Raw genomic sequence first — 15,587 nt, forward strand, 5'->3', positions numbered from 1 at the left:
ACTCATCTCTAAGGCAGGTGAATTCCTGACAACTAGATATTGAATCTTGCTGGATTGTTGGAACAAATATTGCAAATTTTCAGGTGTATTCCATCATGCAGGAGTTGCAACTTAAACCAATTGCTTGTTCTTGAAACTCAAGGACATAGGCAAATTTTCTTGCAAAATGCACACTAAATTTCCAGTGGAAAATAGTTTGAAAGAATCTTGAAGAGTTTCTACGCACAGCAAAACCAAGAGTATCTCAAAGGAGCTCTATCACTGTTATTCCCATGTACTTGGTCTTATTTCCAGCAGAAATCAGGAATTACTTCTGAAAGCAATAGTGTTCGGTACATTTCACTGCCCCAATGCAGACTTCACTGGGTTCATTCCAACTTTCAAAAGTATTTTGAAACCCCCTACTGTGGTTATCTACTTGTGTCCAGCTTGACCTACTCTGTTCTTGCCCTTTTTTACTGAAATCAATAACTACATTCTTATCAAACTTTTCCCATAGACCAAATATGAAAAAATGGCATCATATTAACCACAAGAGATGCTCACCTCAGTGTAACATTACACAAAATCACCTCTGCAGTTTACATATTTTGAGAAAGCCTATCTTACAAGCCAGTGAAAAGGGTTTACAAGCAGATTAAAGGATAAAACTGCCAAATACACTGAAATACATGGTCGATATGCTGCTAACCAAAAATCCATAACTGTTTTGCTGATAAAGCATTGCCTAAGCTGCAGTTTGTTCAGATTGCTGCTTCAGATTCCTCATGACATGATCAGCAAAATGAGGAGTAGCAATTCTGCTGTTTCCAAAAGAGATGTGTTGGCTTGCAGTCATGTCTGTATAACTGATTTTCAAATTCCTCTGTTGTGCTTTGAAATGATTAAAGGAAACCAGCACAGAATTTCCCCTTCATGCTTTCTTCAGCAAACCTACTTATGTAGAATGTTTTGATTTACAGTGTAGGTTTTACAGTTTGAGAGATTAATTCCTCCTTGTTCCACCTAGAGCTGTGTGCTTATGAAACACCAGCTGATTACTAGCTGAACCTCCTGCCCAAGAGCAAAATGACCATGCTGGAGTGCTACTTTGCTCAAAGAGGTTGTGAAACCTCCTTTGGAGGTTTGCAAGACTCAGCAAGTCAAAGCCACACTTCACCTAATCTACTCCTGGCAGTAGCCCCCATTGAGCTGGAGGCTGGACCAAGTGACCTTCAGAGATCCCTGCTTATCACCAATTTATATGATTCTGTGACTTTGGTCAGGTATTAAGATGTAGAAGGTACTGCTCCTGGAACAGTTATTTTTAGAGCACTCCTCTCTCATCCAAGTCTTCACTGACAATTAGAAATGGAAGACTTCATTTTACAAGGATATGTTTGGAATCCTCTGCTGTCTCATATCCTCAGAACAATACTATCTTTTGACATTAGAAGAATGCATGCAAAAGGAAGAGATGTTACAGACAATGCTTTGTCCATCCTGACCAAGGCTAAGAAAATGATCTTCAGTGAGCAAAGTAAGACATAACCATATGGATGATTAAGAGAGAGGTCTGTAGTAATTACAAAGTCCCCTCCCTCACCACAAGCCCTTTCTCTAGCAAAAGGTTGCTGAACAAGAACTTGCAAAACTCCTTGTAGTACTCTGCGGTGTTCACATATGCAAGGTACTGAGTTTATAGGACTAGCATCCCTTGAGATTATAAAAACCTACTTCTTTAAAAGGAAATTAAGACAGAGCTCACAAATGCTCTTAATTCGGATTCAAAAAATAATCCAATTAAAAAACTCAGCCCAGAACATCAATATGCATGTGCTAAAAAATTACAAGAGGTACCTCAAATACATTGAAGCCAAGTTAAAGCAATAGATTGTTCAGCATACTGGAATCTCCTTAAAATTCTAGGCTATTAATTTCTAGTCTAGCCTTACAGTTTAGAACTAAACATTCACTTATGGAAACAATCTACAAATATCTATACATGTGATCACCTCAATCTTTAGACAAAAGTAAGCATGTAATATCTAAAGTTGATAATAACTTATGCATAAAACTCACCTCAACTGCATAAAGTCTGCTCAAGAAAGCATCCATATTGTAGCAACTAGTCCCATCCATTAAAACTTGGTCTATCTTAACCATGCCACCCATCATGGAAGCAGAACTAACTAGAAATTAAAAGAAAAAAAAAAAGTGCTTCACTTGTAAATAGAATTGAGTATGCAAATATTATTGTTCAAGATATGCACATCACTTGAAGCATAAATCACACAAACAGCCAAGAGACACTTTTATTTCTCTCTGGAGTACAATCTACTTAAAAAGTCATTGCTAGAAGGTAACAGTTGTGCCAAGGTAGCATTTGATATCTAAATAATTGATTTTAAAATCTTGTTAGTTGATGGCTGACCATAAAAGCATTCTGTCTGTTGGCTAAAATAGCTCAAAACAGACCAGACACTTGTGAGAGTTCTCATGAGCAATCTGGGTTTTTTGTCCCACCAGATGGGACAAGTGTTCTTTAACACTTAAATGTACTTCATCTGAAGAAATCAAAAGAACAGCAATTTCTTTTCCAGTATATACAGGACACCAAATGTCAAAGCAACCCACACTGAGAGCTTTTATGTGCAGTTAGATTAGCTTCCTGTAATAACCACACATAAGTAATTGTGTAGCCTAGTTATTTTCAATTGTTCTCCATTTGCAGACCTCCCCTCGGTGTTCTCCAATGGAGATGAGCCTGGGTTTCAATCAATTTTAAACCTCCTGAAGTAAACTCACTTTACTTTGCTCTGTGCTGTAGAACATTTAGGAAGTAGCTCAGTGATACCTGGGCATCTGTAGACTGTGAGCCCCAGGACCACAGTGCAGCCTCCATGCGCCTACTCATACTGGCATGGGCATGCCCTAGAGTAGTGAACATTTAACTAGTACTGAAATTCTGTGTTCCCAGTGGAAACAATTACACAAGCCTTCCTTAGCACACCTCACAAGTATTGAGGGTAGTACTAAGTCTCATATCTCTTCGTTTTTGGGGTTTTTTTCAAATAAAAGAAACCCAACTTTGATCAAATTTATCTGCCTTACTGTATATCTCATGTCTCAGCTTTTTAATATGTATGAGAATCAAAAAGAACATAACGGTCATTACAAATTTCACAGAAAACATCCACTCATGCACTTGAAAAAAATATTCTCTGTTATATACAGAAATACTGAAAATTGTTTGCCTCAGCTATTTCTACTTAGGGGGTTTTTTTACTTCAGAATATGATCCTCTCATTACATCCTGGTCAGGCATCTCACCTGGTCAAGGACCTGAAATCAAAGACAAATCACTAGCTGTTTCCAAACTGAGGACTCTTCTTTCCATAGTCCCTTCCCAAGAACTGGGAGCACTGAATTATGTCGAAGGTAAGAAGAATTGCACTCCTTTCACTGCTCCTGGCCGGTGGTATTAAAACAGACACCTTCTTTGCATTTCAAACTTGCATTCAGAGCATGAATGTTACAGAGCAGACAGGGCACTTTGCTAAGTCAGCTCAAAAAAGGAAGTTTGCTTCAGAAGACATTCCAAGTTCATGCCAAGAAACACTCTAATTGTTACAATTTTTTTTTTTTTTTTTTTTTTTTTAAAGCACAGCCTAGAAAAGATCAGAAAGACAAAATTTAATAGGCCTGCACACAAGGTACATTCTTTCTTCAGTGACATTCACACAAAATCAATTCAAGTATATGTGTTTTAATGAAAATTAAAATACGTATCAGTCCATTAGGCTATCAACTGAAAGATCAAGTTTTCACAAGAATGTCTAATAACTACCTACAAAAGTGTTCATGCACTGCTTACAAGAATATAAATGACTTTTACGTACACATGCAAACACTTGGCTGTGCATCCTAAGCACTGCTATCTGCTTGTAGTCACCATAATCCAACATACTTGTTCAAATGTGAGTTTGTCTTCTTGCCATGAACATAATTTTGCTAGAAAACCTTTAGTGTTTGGCAGCCAAGCACTAGTGGTCCTCCCAGGCACTGCAGGATAAATATATTCTGTCCAACCTTCTGACAGAGGGAAGTAATGACAAATGCCTGTTTAAAGTTTTGCCTTACTTTAGAAGTTTCATTGGATACAGTTAGATATAATTAATTCTACTCACATATCATGTCGCTATGTAGTCCTATAAGAACCCTGCCTTTCATGGCTTGCTGTTTTCACAAATTATTACATAAACTTACATATTTGTAAGGTGTTTCTCTAAAAATTATGACACTTGGCATAAAATCAAAATTGCCCCCGACTCTGTACAAACTTGATTTTTATCCCATTTTTTATTTATGCAGATTTTCTAAGCTCATCTAGTCTTTACTGTTTATTATTACTTATTCCATGTCTCACGGAGACAGAGAGAGCAGAGATGAGAGATCTGTTTAATTTGGTGCCAGCCTAGCCCTTCAAACTCACAACACGAAAAATGAGGCAGCGAGTTGGAAGGAAACCCTTTAAAAACTTTATTATACAGGACAGAAACAGGCTCATAATCATCAAAAACACCTTAACATTGCACAGAAATTATAGCACTAATTTTGGTGGCAGACTTAAATGCTACTGTGTTGTCACTTAAAGTGTTTTGAGTACTGAAAAGTCTAGAAGTATGCCACAAAAAAGAAAAAAAACCTTCAAAATTTCATTTTAGTTCATTCACAAATTATTAAAAATATACAGAAGCAGAAAAACCACTGAATACAAGGGGAAAGTTCTGACGTACAATAACTACTTCTAAAGATTTTCTCTACAGAACATGCTTTTCAACTACAGCCAGTGTTTTCCACAATTTATTCTAATATATTGATTTTTCAGGCCACAGCTGCTGTCCTTTGGACTTCATTCGCAGCTGTCTCTTCTTTTTCTTGTAATCAATGCAACTAAAGCTACTGTAGTATTTACTTTTGCCAACTTAGTTCACACAAGTCTGTTTGCCTTTTTTTTTTTTTTTTTTTTTTACTTTTTGGCAAAACCATTTTATTTCTGGCTTGGCTTCAAAGTTGAATCAAAACTATCAAAACTTTTTGCCTGCATCTGTCATAACTACTTATTGTATACAAAATAAAAAGCAATCAGGTATGAACGACAAAAGTAAAGCTAATTAAAAGTCTGCTTTCCTCAAGCATATAATGAGCCTGTTCCAAAGACTATTTACTACCCTTGCAGAGCGTTTTTTGCCATTTTCAATAGGCAGAAAACTTATCAACTCCCTGTGCATTCTACTGCCAGCATGCCACAGCTTAAAAAAAGGTATATGCATCTCTGCAAACAAAAATATGTCTGAAGTCAATGTGCAAGAGCTACATTTTATGTTCCTCCACTCAGTAATAGGACAACTCTCTCAATGGGGTGTTCACAGTCTCTGTTAGGTCGCTCTTCCCTTCTTCTTCCTTCTTCGGGCCCCCCAAACACGGAATTAAATTCAAAGCATTGGAGCAGGCCCTACACAACTAGGACATAGCGGTACATGTGCACGTGAAAGAAAGCTGTCATAAATGTCACTGCAGGACCCCTGGACTCAACTATATTATTGCAATGAGTTCAATATCAAACATGCTCCCCTTGTCAGAAATAAAGCCTAGTTTCTGACTTTTAAAAATAGCTGTTAACGTCAATCATGATTCGAAGTCAATCGTACCAGGAGAGCCATGGTTGGATCTTGAAAATTGTAAGTATGACAGGACAGATGGTAATTGGAAGCTTTTGTAACTCCTGCAGCAGAAACACCAGCCACTCTGCTGCCAGGATATACAAAGAGAAACACAAGCAAGGCTTTAGGTCAACATTTCATACCAAGATGAGACACACATAGTAATGAAGGGCTTTCTGTTGTACAGGAACCCGTAAGCCTCTAATCCTCAAATCTCCACAAAAGTAAAATCTGCATTTCAGATACCTGGGTTAGTAAAGCTATCATGTAGAAGTTATTTTTAAAAATACCATTTTCCCTATATGATATGAGATGCATATAACAAATCCCCAAAACAGGCCTGTCAGGGAATACCCCCTGCTAAAAGCCTGTCTACATGGGAAACCAGCACTAGCTGCATCCATGTAAAAATCACTGCACCCAAATAACATGGATCAAGAAATCAAGCAAACAGCTCTTTCATTATATCTAGTCTTGTACTTTGTATACCAAGTATTTACCTTTACTGAAGTGCCTCTGTGAAGGACTAATACTAAAAAGCTTTCCATCTTCAGACGTAAACCAACAACACAATTGAAAAGGGGTTTCACAAGGATGGCCAAACGGTACCCTGAATGATGTGCTCTTGGAGTCATAAACATGACTAGCAAGCAAGTTAAAGAAAAGAAACACATGCCTAAAATCACTCTAGGTGCATTATGAAAACATTGAACAGGTTTTTGGCACATGACAATAGTCTAAATTTATGTTTCATCACAGGCTGCTGCACATCTACAAAGGAAATGGTGGGCAGGGGCAATGACTCCTTTCTAGGGGACACACAAAAACCACAGGATCTTGTCACTGAACTGGTGCCTACTACAGAAACTACCCAAAGTGACCAAGACACCGCAAGCCTTTCTCTGTTGCGAATCAACATACTGCTCCAGAGAGCAGCCTGGCTGCCAGGCAGTACTGCAAAGGATAATGGCAAACATCATTGCACTACACCTTACAACAACAGCACACCTTGTAATATACAACTGGCTTTTCTTCTAGTTCCCCTTTCTCAGATGCTGCATTCTTAGGTGAATGACAAGGTAAATCTCCATCGGGCTGCTGCCTTCCCTCTGTCTCCTCTCATGTGATGGTCGTTGCTGCCACAAATGTCCCACTAAAACTGGTGCTTTATGCCCCAGCTGATACTCTACTCAATGCTTTGCAAATCCAGAAAAGCTCCAAAGAGGGAAAGTTACCATTTGACAAAGTTTTTCACCCAGCTGCTTGCCTCAGTGATGTTCCCGTTTTACACTTCCTGGTGAGATAATAGTTTTCACTGTCTGTACTTCTGGGGTTATATACTTTTCCTTTTGCCCATTGTACAGTGGCTTGTAAAGCTCACAGATACCTAAAAAAACAATCTACAAAGCAGTCTTTGCAGAACTCTGCACATGAAAAATCAGCCTGTTCAGGTCCTGAAGCTTAGCCCTCTCTTAAATTAACAGAGATCTACAATTCATGCAGAACTAACACAACACAGCTTAGAATTTCCAACAGCACATCAAAATTTTTTCCTCTTCTTCAGGTCAATGCAATTGAGAGGTATGTCTACCACTCACCCCTCACTGAGGCATTTCGAGGACTGCCAATGCTTTTTTTCGCAATCTCTGAAACTCTGTACTAGTTCTCAGTGAGACTTTCTGCCTTGATCTTACAGATCTTGTGCAGAGCACAGCACAAGGTTATAATTCAAGGCAGATACTGCTCAGCTTTTAAAGTCTTCCAATTAGCGTCCATCATGTTCTCTTATCCTCAAAGGATGCACTACAACACTGCAGCTGCTTAAGTGTAAATAAACAATTCTTTGTCATCCAGGTGTCCAAATTAATGCTCTCTAGTCACAGGTACCAGCAGATAAGCAAAGCTTCCTGGAATAAGAGATGGAACACAGAGATCATTAAAGCAAGAAAAGGTCAGTAAACAACTTGCTTTACCTCAGACAAAACAGGTGAGAACACATAATTCTATTTTCTACATCTGCTTTTTTATCTTCAGTTTTCCAAGTGAACCCACACCAAGCTTGCACAGAACTCAGCACGGGAGAGTAGGATCCTATTTATGAGTGGCATAAGCCCATGCAGAAGGACAAGCAAAGGGACAGGGCCTGCAGCCACTGTGACTGAGCAATTTTTTTGCAGTAAAGGACATCAAAAGCCTCAAGATTATCAGCCTTTCTTTGAATTCCAAGCCTATTACAACAGATAACTGTGATTAACACTACCCTGTTTTCGTCTTCACATCTTTTTTTTTACTGCTTGAGGAATTTTACAGACAAGGAAAAGAAAAAAGATTCAACTGTTTGTCTGGAATTTCTGGACACTAAACAGCCCTGGTCAGAGGACTACCTCACCACAAAAATGCATTTGACAACTGTAGCTGCCCACACCAACTGTGCAAGATGTGCCCTGTAGATTAAACCTTCCAAAGTGCACTGTGTCCAACACAACTAGAAAGAAGTAGAATTGCTGCATGTGTGCAGGCAACGCCTCACTGTACAGTGAGGGCTCAGCACCATTTAGAGGTAAAATGCTTCTTGCAGGCTGATGTGAAACTGATGCACTGAAGATTGATCCCTCACTGTTTATGCTCTGCTTGTAAAGGTTGAGGAAGAGTCCTTGAAGAACATTAACTACTTTGAAAAGGAAAAAATCAGTCTGTTGTTTATTCCTAGAAAAAGTGCTCACCCATCTAGCTAGAAAGATTATCTAGCCTGCTCTATTTTGCATCCCACCTAAAACCAAATTCTGACTGTAAATTCAGTAGGTTACCAGACCAAAATTTCAGCCACAAGTGTACCTGGCATTTATAACTAATTTTCCTAAAAATATCAGGTTTCTTTCCACAAAACATACAAATAACTTCCCATCCCAACATAGAATGCACCTTCAGCTGACATTCCTAAATAAATTCAATCCACTAGCTAAGACAGCTTGAACAATGAGGGCATTTTTAGCATTAAGTAATACATAGGCCAGCATTCAGAGCAAGCTTTTTCAGGCAGCAGCCCAATCCAAACAATTTTCTTTGGTTTTCACTTTAACCAGCTTTCAGATATCTCTATTCTTGACAGGCTGCAAATAAAATACTACTTTTTTCCCAGAGGGACGCTATTCACACAGAATTTCCAGCTTTGCAAGAATAAGGATGTAAAAAGTGCCAAAATAATTAAAAACTCCCCCCTATTCTTACTGACTGTTTGAAAGAATTCATTTAGCTTCTCTGAACTTTAACAAACTTCCGTCCTTTAATACTGTCTTTGGCTGACCATATTGGAAATGGCTATTTCACCATAAGTTTAGTATAATTTCTCTGAAAGATCAAGGCAAATGGCCATATTTTTCAAGTGATTTGTATTCCGTTCATTATCAAAGCTGAGATCATTCCCAAACCCCACAAATCAGCATCCTTAGCAGGAGATGGATTAGATTTTCTTGCTATGTAAGATTTGAACATGACATTTCCTTCCCATAAAGTTCTGTGCCACATACACTTTCGAGAGGGGAACTCTAAGAAATGTTATAATTTCATCTCGTCGTTTTAATCTATGAATGATTTTTTTTTTAAAGCAGCTAAACAGGTGAAATGCTGGAATCCATCTGCTGTGAAAAGTTGCTGTGGATGTGGAATAGGAAAGGAGGACAAAGAGGGGTGATGTCAGTTTGATAACGCAGTTGCTGGAAGAAAACATGTTTTATATGGGTAGCAAGGGTCATCAGTAAAAATCATGGCCATCATAAAGCACTGTTACAATATAAATATGACATCCATGCTGAGATGGGTATTTAACTGCACCATGAAATATGACATTTCCTAATGTTTTATGTCGGTCAACAGTGGCAGGGCCGCATTCATCGTGTGTCTGTTTGGTTGCAATAAAAGCATTTGAGATCCACTTCATTATTTAAATTGTACAATTGAGTTGTTCAGAGCTGCAATAAGTTTTAATATGTGCAGCTGGGCTGTGACTCTCATAGTGGGATTTTCCAATTCTCCTTGGAAAAATCCTCTGTGATGATACGGCTGAATTACAGTCAGCTCTTCATACAGATTCATCTTGCTGGATGTATGATAAATGAATAAATAAATGCATAAACAAATAAAACAAGCAGTCCAGAAATTTGTGGGGGAAAAGGAAAAAGTCGGCTCTTAGAAAGTTAATGTATAGCTCGGCAACAGCAGCTTGATAGAAGGACAGGTCAAGGGACAGTTGGCACCTCAAAGACTGAACAGAAATCAGTATCTCAGCCTTCCTGACTCAGAGCCATGCTGATCCACTGGCACAGCTGCAATTAGATATTTATTAGCAAACTTCAAAACTGCCTAACCTTGATGGAAATGGTACTGTACTGTTATTAAGAAGTAAGACAATAATGTAATGTGTCTTTTTCCAGTAGTTATGGATGATGCCAATTTTACCAGATACTACTCAAATCAGTTCAGATATGCTCTCAGTGACAAAGAGATCAGAATTTTCCCTTCCTTCACAGAAATTCCTTTGGCATCAAAGCAAAAATTCAAACAGGGGCTAGTTCCTTTTGGACAACAGTTTTCAGGACTTTTGCCATACTTCTACAAACAAAGTAATAATTAAAAAATTCTCAGCCTAAGAACAACAAAGTAAACCTATTAAGTTCAAAGAAAAACAAAAAAAGTGAAGCTTCCTGTGCTTAGAAGACAGAGTAAAATGACCCTTATTGTACAGGAAACAAAAAAGTTCCATTATGAAACAGAAAGTCTGTTGTAAAGACCTAAAAGAATAACCTGATATATAGTCAGTAACTAAAGAAGAAATTTGGGAATATTACCTCAAAGAGCAGTCATTCCACTAAATTGCTTTAAAAAGCAATCATTTCACTGGGAGCTGTTTTCCTAAACAGTAATTTTCTTTCCCCTCTACCTTAATGATCTCAGAAAAGCTCCCCGCCCACCTACTCCAGTGTCTTTCCTGGGTACAGTGGCTCACTCAGAGCTATGAACCAGACAGACTGGGCAGCTGGTTTCAGCCAGACTGAGCCTAGAGCAGGAAAGCAAAGGAAATTAATTTATTCTTTCCCTTCCAACCACTCATGGAGGCTGTTCTGTTATTTTCATGGGAGTTTTTTTTCCCTTGGTGAATTTTTGGGAGGAAAAATAAACTGGGAATAAGATGAATAGTTTGTTGTGCTCAAGTATGGCAGAGTAATGAGCACAGACTGAAGACCACTAGTTTCCATACAGTTGCATGGCTCATGTAAATTAATCCTTTAAATAGGCCTGAACACACAGCATATGTCTAACACACCCCAACCAACCATCACATGGCCACTGAACACACAGCTCCAGCTGCTGCTCCTGCGACATCGAAGTTGTCAGGGGCGTGCCAAACAGGCACTCGGGGATTAGCCAGCACTTTTGGAGAGAGCATTAACTGCTCATCAGAGTGCATAGATTTCATGAGCCTAGTAAGTCCAGAGGAATCTGAGAAACAGATCCAAATGATTCAGGTTATGCGAGTCCCAGAGCAGCACAAAATACTGACAGGTTAATCCTCTCAGTAAAAGTACTTCCTGGTATCAGGGAAGCACACTCTAGGAAAAAAAACAACTTGTAATTATCATCACTGAACTCTCTCCATTTGCTCTCCATCCCCATACCATGGGAAACAGGGCCAGAATGAGCCCTTGGGACAAAAGAGTGAGTGGTCTCCTTCCTGTGCTACTACATCCAGCAACAACATCTTCCACACCAGGCTCTGCACCGCCTCCCTTTGAGACCAGACAATAAGGCTATTATCTTTTGTGACATAGACTAAACTGGTTCTCATGAAGCCTTGTACCAAAGATAATATAAAGCTTTCTTTGTTCACCTTTACCTAACAGCTCGAGCGGACCACATGGCCACTCTTGGGCCACTACTTGGGCCCTGATTTAAGAGCCTGTACGAATTGTGTGCTGCTACTCTTGTGCTTGTCCACCAGAAAAACGCACCCAGTTCCCTCCTCCACAGAGCACTAACACATGCTTTAGCAGCACACGAGCATTCCCAATGAATGCTAGAAGCCACCAGGCTTATGTAATGCTGGACAAGATACTTCTCCCTTAATGTTTTAAACTAAAATAAAGAGCCTAGATAACAGGAGACAAGCATTTGAAATGATGACTGCTTTGAGATGTTTTTCAAACTTCTCTATGAAAGAAGTACCAAAGATCACAGGAAATGTCTATGGTCCTAGACTTGAGGAGCATATAATCTTTCTCAGTAACAAGAGCTTGCTACCTTTCAGACCTTTCAGTGTCTGCTCAAAGATAAGCAGTCAAGCATATGTGAAGGGGGCCTGCCTGACCACTGTGCATCTTACAGCATTATTTGTACCACTTCAACTCAGTAGAATTATCTTAGCATGAGACTGGCATAACACAGTGTCTAATCAGCCTTATGATCCTAAATTCTCAATTGTTTCCTGGTAAGCTGCATTTATGTCTTAGCTGATTATCCACTTAAATTATCAAGTACCAATTATAAAATGCAGTAACATTAATGTTACAGATTCCTGAATTCAGAGAGAAGCAACCCCAGATCATTTTTGGGATAATAAGTTGCACTACGGAGGCAGCAGACCTCAGTACGAAATGCCTGCCTCTGTGATTTTAAATAAATAAATAAATCATTCCGGTGTAGAAATTACTCATTCCTAAATAAGACTTTAATTAGTAAGAAATAAACCATGGTATAAGTTTGCTTACAGCATTGCTGCAAATCGGCATTAGGATCATATTCACATAATGGCATTGGCAAGTGTAATTCCTCGTGCAGTAAACAGAAAAGTGCCTCTCTTTAGCCTTGTTTCATAGCAGGTCCTCATGGAATAACGTCCCAATAATCTTGTGCAGAGAGTTCTGAAAAAACTGAAGCAGTTCTGTGGAAGAAGACTTGCAATCTGTCCCTGTTCACTTTTCCAATCAAGCTCCTCAGGCTGAAACAAACTTCAGACATTCAAAAGCAAAACTTATTCAAAATATTCTCTCAGTTCCTGAAGGTGGAGTAAAGTCAACCCAAAATATTATGGGCTGTCAAGAACTGTCAAGATCAACGTGTCTCATTGTGCATCCTCACTGCTTATGTCTGACCTTCCATTATCATTATAATGCCAGCTTTCCAACCCTTTCTATACCCTTCAGGGGAGGCCAACCTACTGCACCCTGGGAGCTGGAAATCAATCACCAATGGTGATAAATCACTCATGGGTCACTGTCCTGGATTTGACAATTCCCAGACACACTTTGGGAGTTAGCAATCTACAGATACTACACAAGCAAGCAGTTTACATGTGGCTATCATCTAAAACCTACAAAAAGTTTGATTATATAGAGCTGATCTCCATGTAGCTAGCTGCGCTCAGGGCCTGAGAATGATGCTGGGCACACTGGCCACATTTATTAATGTTGATGCAGCTATACTGATTAGGCAAAATAAACCCTGCAGCACTGTAGCTTCTTCCCTCACTGCATGGCTTAATCGTAGAACCACAGAATGTTAAGGGATTGGAAGGGACCTTAAAGATATCTAGTCCCAACAGGCGCAGGGACACCTCCCAGGTTGCTCATGGCCTTATTCAACCTGGCCTTGAACAATGCCAGAGTTGGAGAATCCACAACCTCCCTGGGGAACCTGTTCCAGAGTCTCATGACCCTCACAGTAAAGAATTTCTTCCTAATATTGAACCTAGATTTCCCCTCTTTCAATTTGTACCCATGTACTTATGGCACAGGACACCTTTGAGAAGAAACATGAATCAAAATACTTGAGAAGTCTGTATGCCTTTTGATCTAGAAACCAGGGTCTTTCAGCTCAGTGTGAAGAGGCCAAAGGTTTTCCCCCAGTAGTCAGCAGGTCACCATGGGTCACTCATTCCAGAGAAGGCTCTGTCTGGGAAGAATGGTGTTTGTCCACTTTCAAGCTCTGACCACCATTGCCTTAGGTCCCCAGCTGTCTCCCTTCCCTGCACATCGCTTTGACATTACTCATCTTTTTTTGACAAATGCTGTTCCATTGTATCTTCATGGCTTCTTAGCTTTCCTTTCATGCCACCTGTTACCTCTTGCCTGCGTCCCCGCTGACACACACCAATAGGCTTCTCTCTCAATGGTGTACCAAAATGCTTTAAGGGAACTCTCCCTTCTTGCTTTCTACTCCATCTGAACACCACTACACAAAGATAGCTGAAACTGAAGAAAGAGGAAAGGGAATCTAAAGCAAAAATATATGGAAGATACAAAGCATGGGGAATGAATCCTATAGTGCTGTAGAAGAATAGGTTAGTGTTATTTCCAGCAGATCACTACAGGTTTAAAATAGTTTTTAAGAATGAGTCATTAAATGGTTTAAAACCTGAGTGATTTGCAAATGGAACTAATGAGCCATAGGAGAAGCAAGCGTTCAGAGAAAAGCAGCTATAAACATCTAAAAAGTGCCATCCTGAAGCTGACCGGGAAACTATCTACCCAGTACTCTGTCTTCAAGAAAAGCATGCTTGAAAAAGCCTTTTTACTTCTCCTCAGGATGTAATTCTTGGGTATTGAAATTCTTTCATTTAAAATGCCAGTGACTTAACACCGAGTAAATAGCTAGGGCTCTAGAGGAGAGAAAAAATGAATATTGGTTCTAATGACAAGTTAAAAAGGAATTTTAAAACCTCAACAAATGGTCCTTTCTCCCCACACTTCTGCCTCTATCCATGCACTAAGTTGCATATCACCCCACATCTGTTGCTAAACAAAAGAAACATCTAGTATATGTATGAAAAGATTCAAGGAATTACTTAATAGCTTCCACGGGATTTCTTTCAGTCCTTTCCACTGGTGGCAGTAATGCTGTGCTCTGTAACTGCAGTAGGCTAAGATGCATATCTGTATTTATTTCTACATCTGTACCCATCTAGCTATAAATCTTCTCATTCAAATTTCCCAAAGCATTTTACAAAATAATCTGCAGAACCCTTTATTAAATCAGGTAACATAATCTTATGGATGGGCATACTGAAGAGCCAAGGCACGCTGTGTCACAGAGTAAATCAGTTAAACTGAGAAAATCAGTCTATCAGCTGTGAAGTCAGGAACTCTGACCCCACCTCCTCCACTTGCTCAATTTGCCAAGCCACACGCACATCCCTCAGTCCTATTAATCTTGCCTTCCCCTCTCCCTTCCATTCTTCTTATTTCACGAGCAAAGTGCTTTTGTCAGCACAATTCCTTAACAATGAGAACAAATGGAAATTAGTATCTAACATCTCTTTTGAAAACCAAGCATAAACCATTTGCCTGTTGTGGTTTGTTTGCTTTTAATCCTACAGAGATAATTAGCTGGCCAGAATTGAGAAGGCTGGGCAAACAGCTTCACTTCCATAGTGTCAGGAAGAACAAAATTCAGTGGATAGATCTGCTAATCAAGCAAGATAAATGCTGGATTGTACATCCCTCAGTCATCACTTATGGTAGCTGGTTTAAGTGACAATACAAGCCACAGAAGGTCAAGTTCTGTAACTTCTTCAATGTTTTCCTCTATTAAATAGAAGAAGAAAGTGCAAAAACTTTCCACTTGAAGAAAGGGCTCACTTGAAGCACTTTCACACTGGAAATTATTTCTGGAAGAGACTGAGTGAAATTTTGCAAAAAGTAAAGGAAACATTTTTAAAGTAATCTTTTAAATACAACTAAAAGTTTAGTTGAGGAGTAAGCCTGGTGGGCTGTGGGAAAGAAGAGAGGAGAAAAAAGTTTACCTGGATTAAGATGACTTTATGTGAGTAGGCGGGACTGCCAATCCTTTCATGTAGATAGTGAGTTACAAAATAGGAAGAGACTCGTACTA

The 15,587-nt window shown here is 39.2% G+C and overlaps 1 protein-coding gene across 5 annotated transcripts in view; it reads right to left on the reverse strand.

Moving 5' to 3' along the window:
• TMEM108 (transmembrane protein 108) overlaps positions 1-15,587 on the reverse strand; it is a 161,882-nt gene that overhangs the window by 126,462 nt on the left and 19,833 nt on the right. Inside the window, exon 1 of one of the 5 annotated variants that reach the window (XM_019285864.3) lies at positions 2,062-2,171. The exons of the other annotated variants lie outside the window; for them this stretch is intronic. The gene's annotated coding sequence lies outside the window, so the exon portion shown is untranslated. Of the gene's footprint in view, positions 1-2,061; positions 2,172-15,587 lie in introns of those variants that run through there. 5 annotated transcript variants of the gene reach the window in all.

Source organism: Corvus cornix, chromosome 2, assembly GCF_000738735.6.
Source record: "Corvus cornix cornix isolate S_Up_H32 chromosome 2, ASM73873v5, whole genome shotgun sequence".
Taxonomy (NCBI): domain Eukaryota; kingdom Metazoa; phylum Chordata; class Aves; order Passeriformes; family Corvidae; genus Corvus; species Corvus cornix.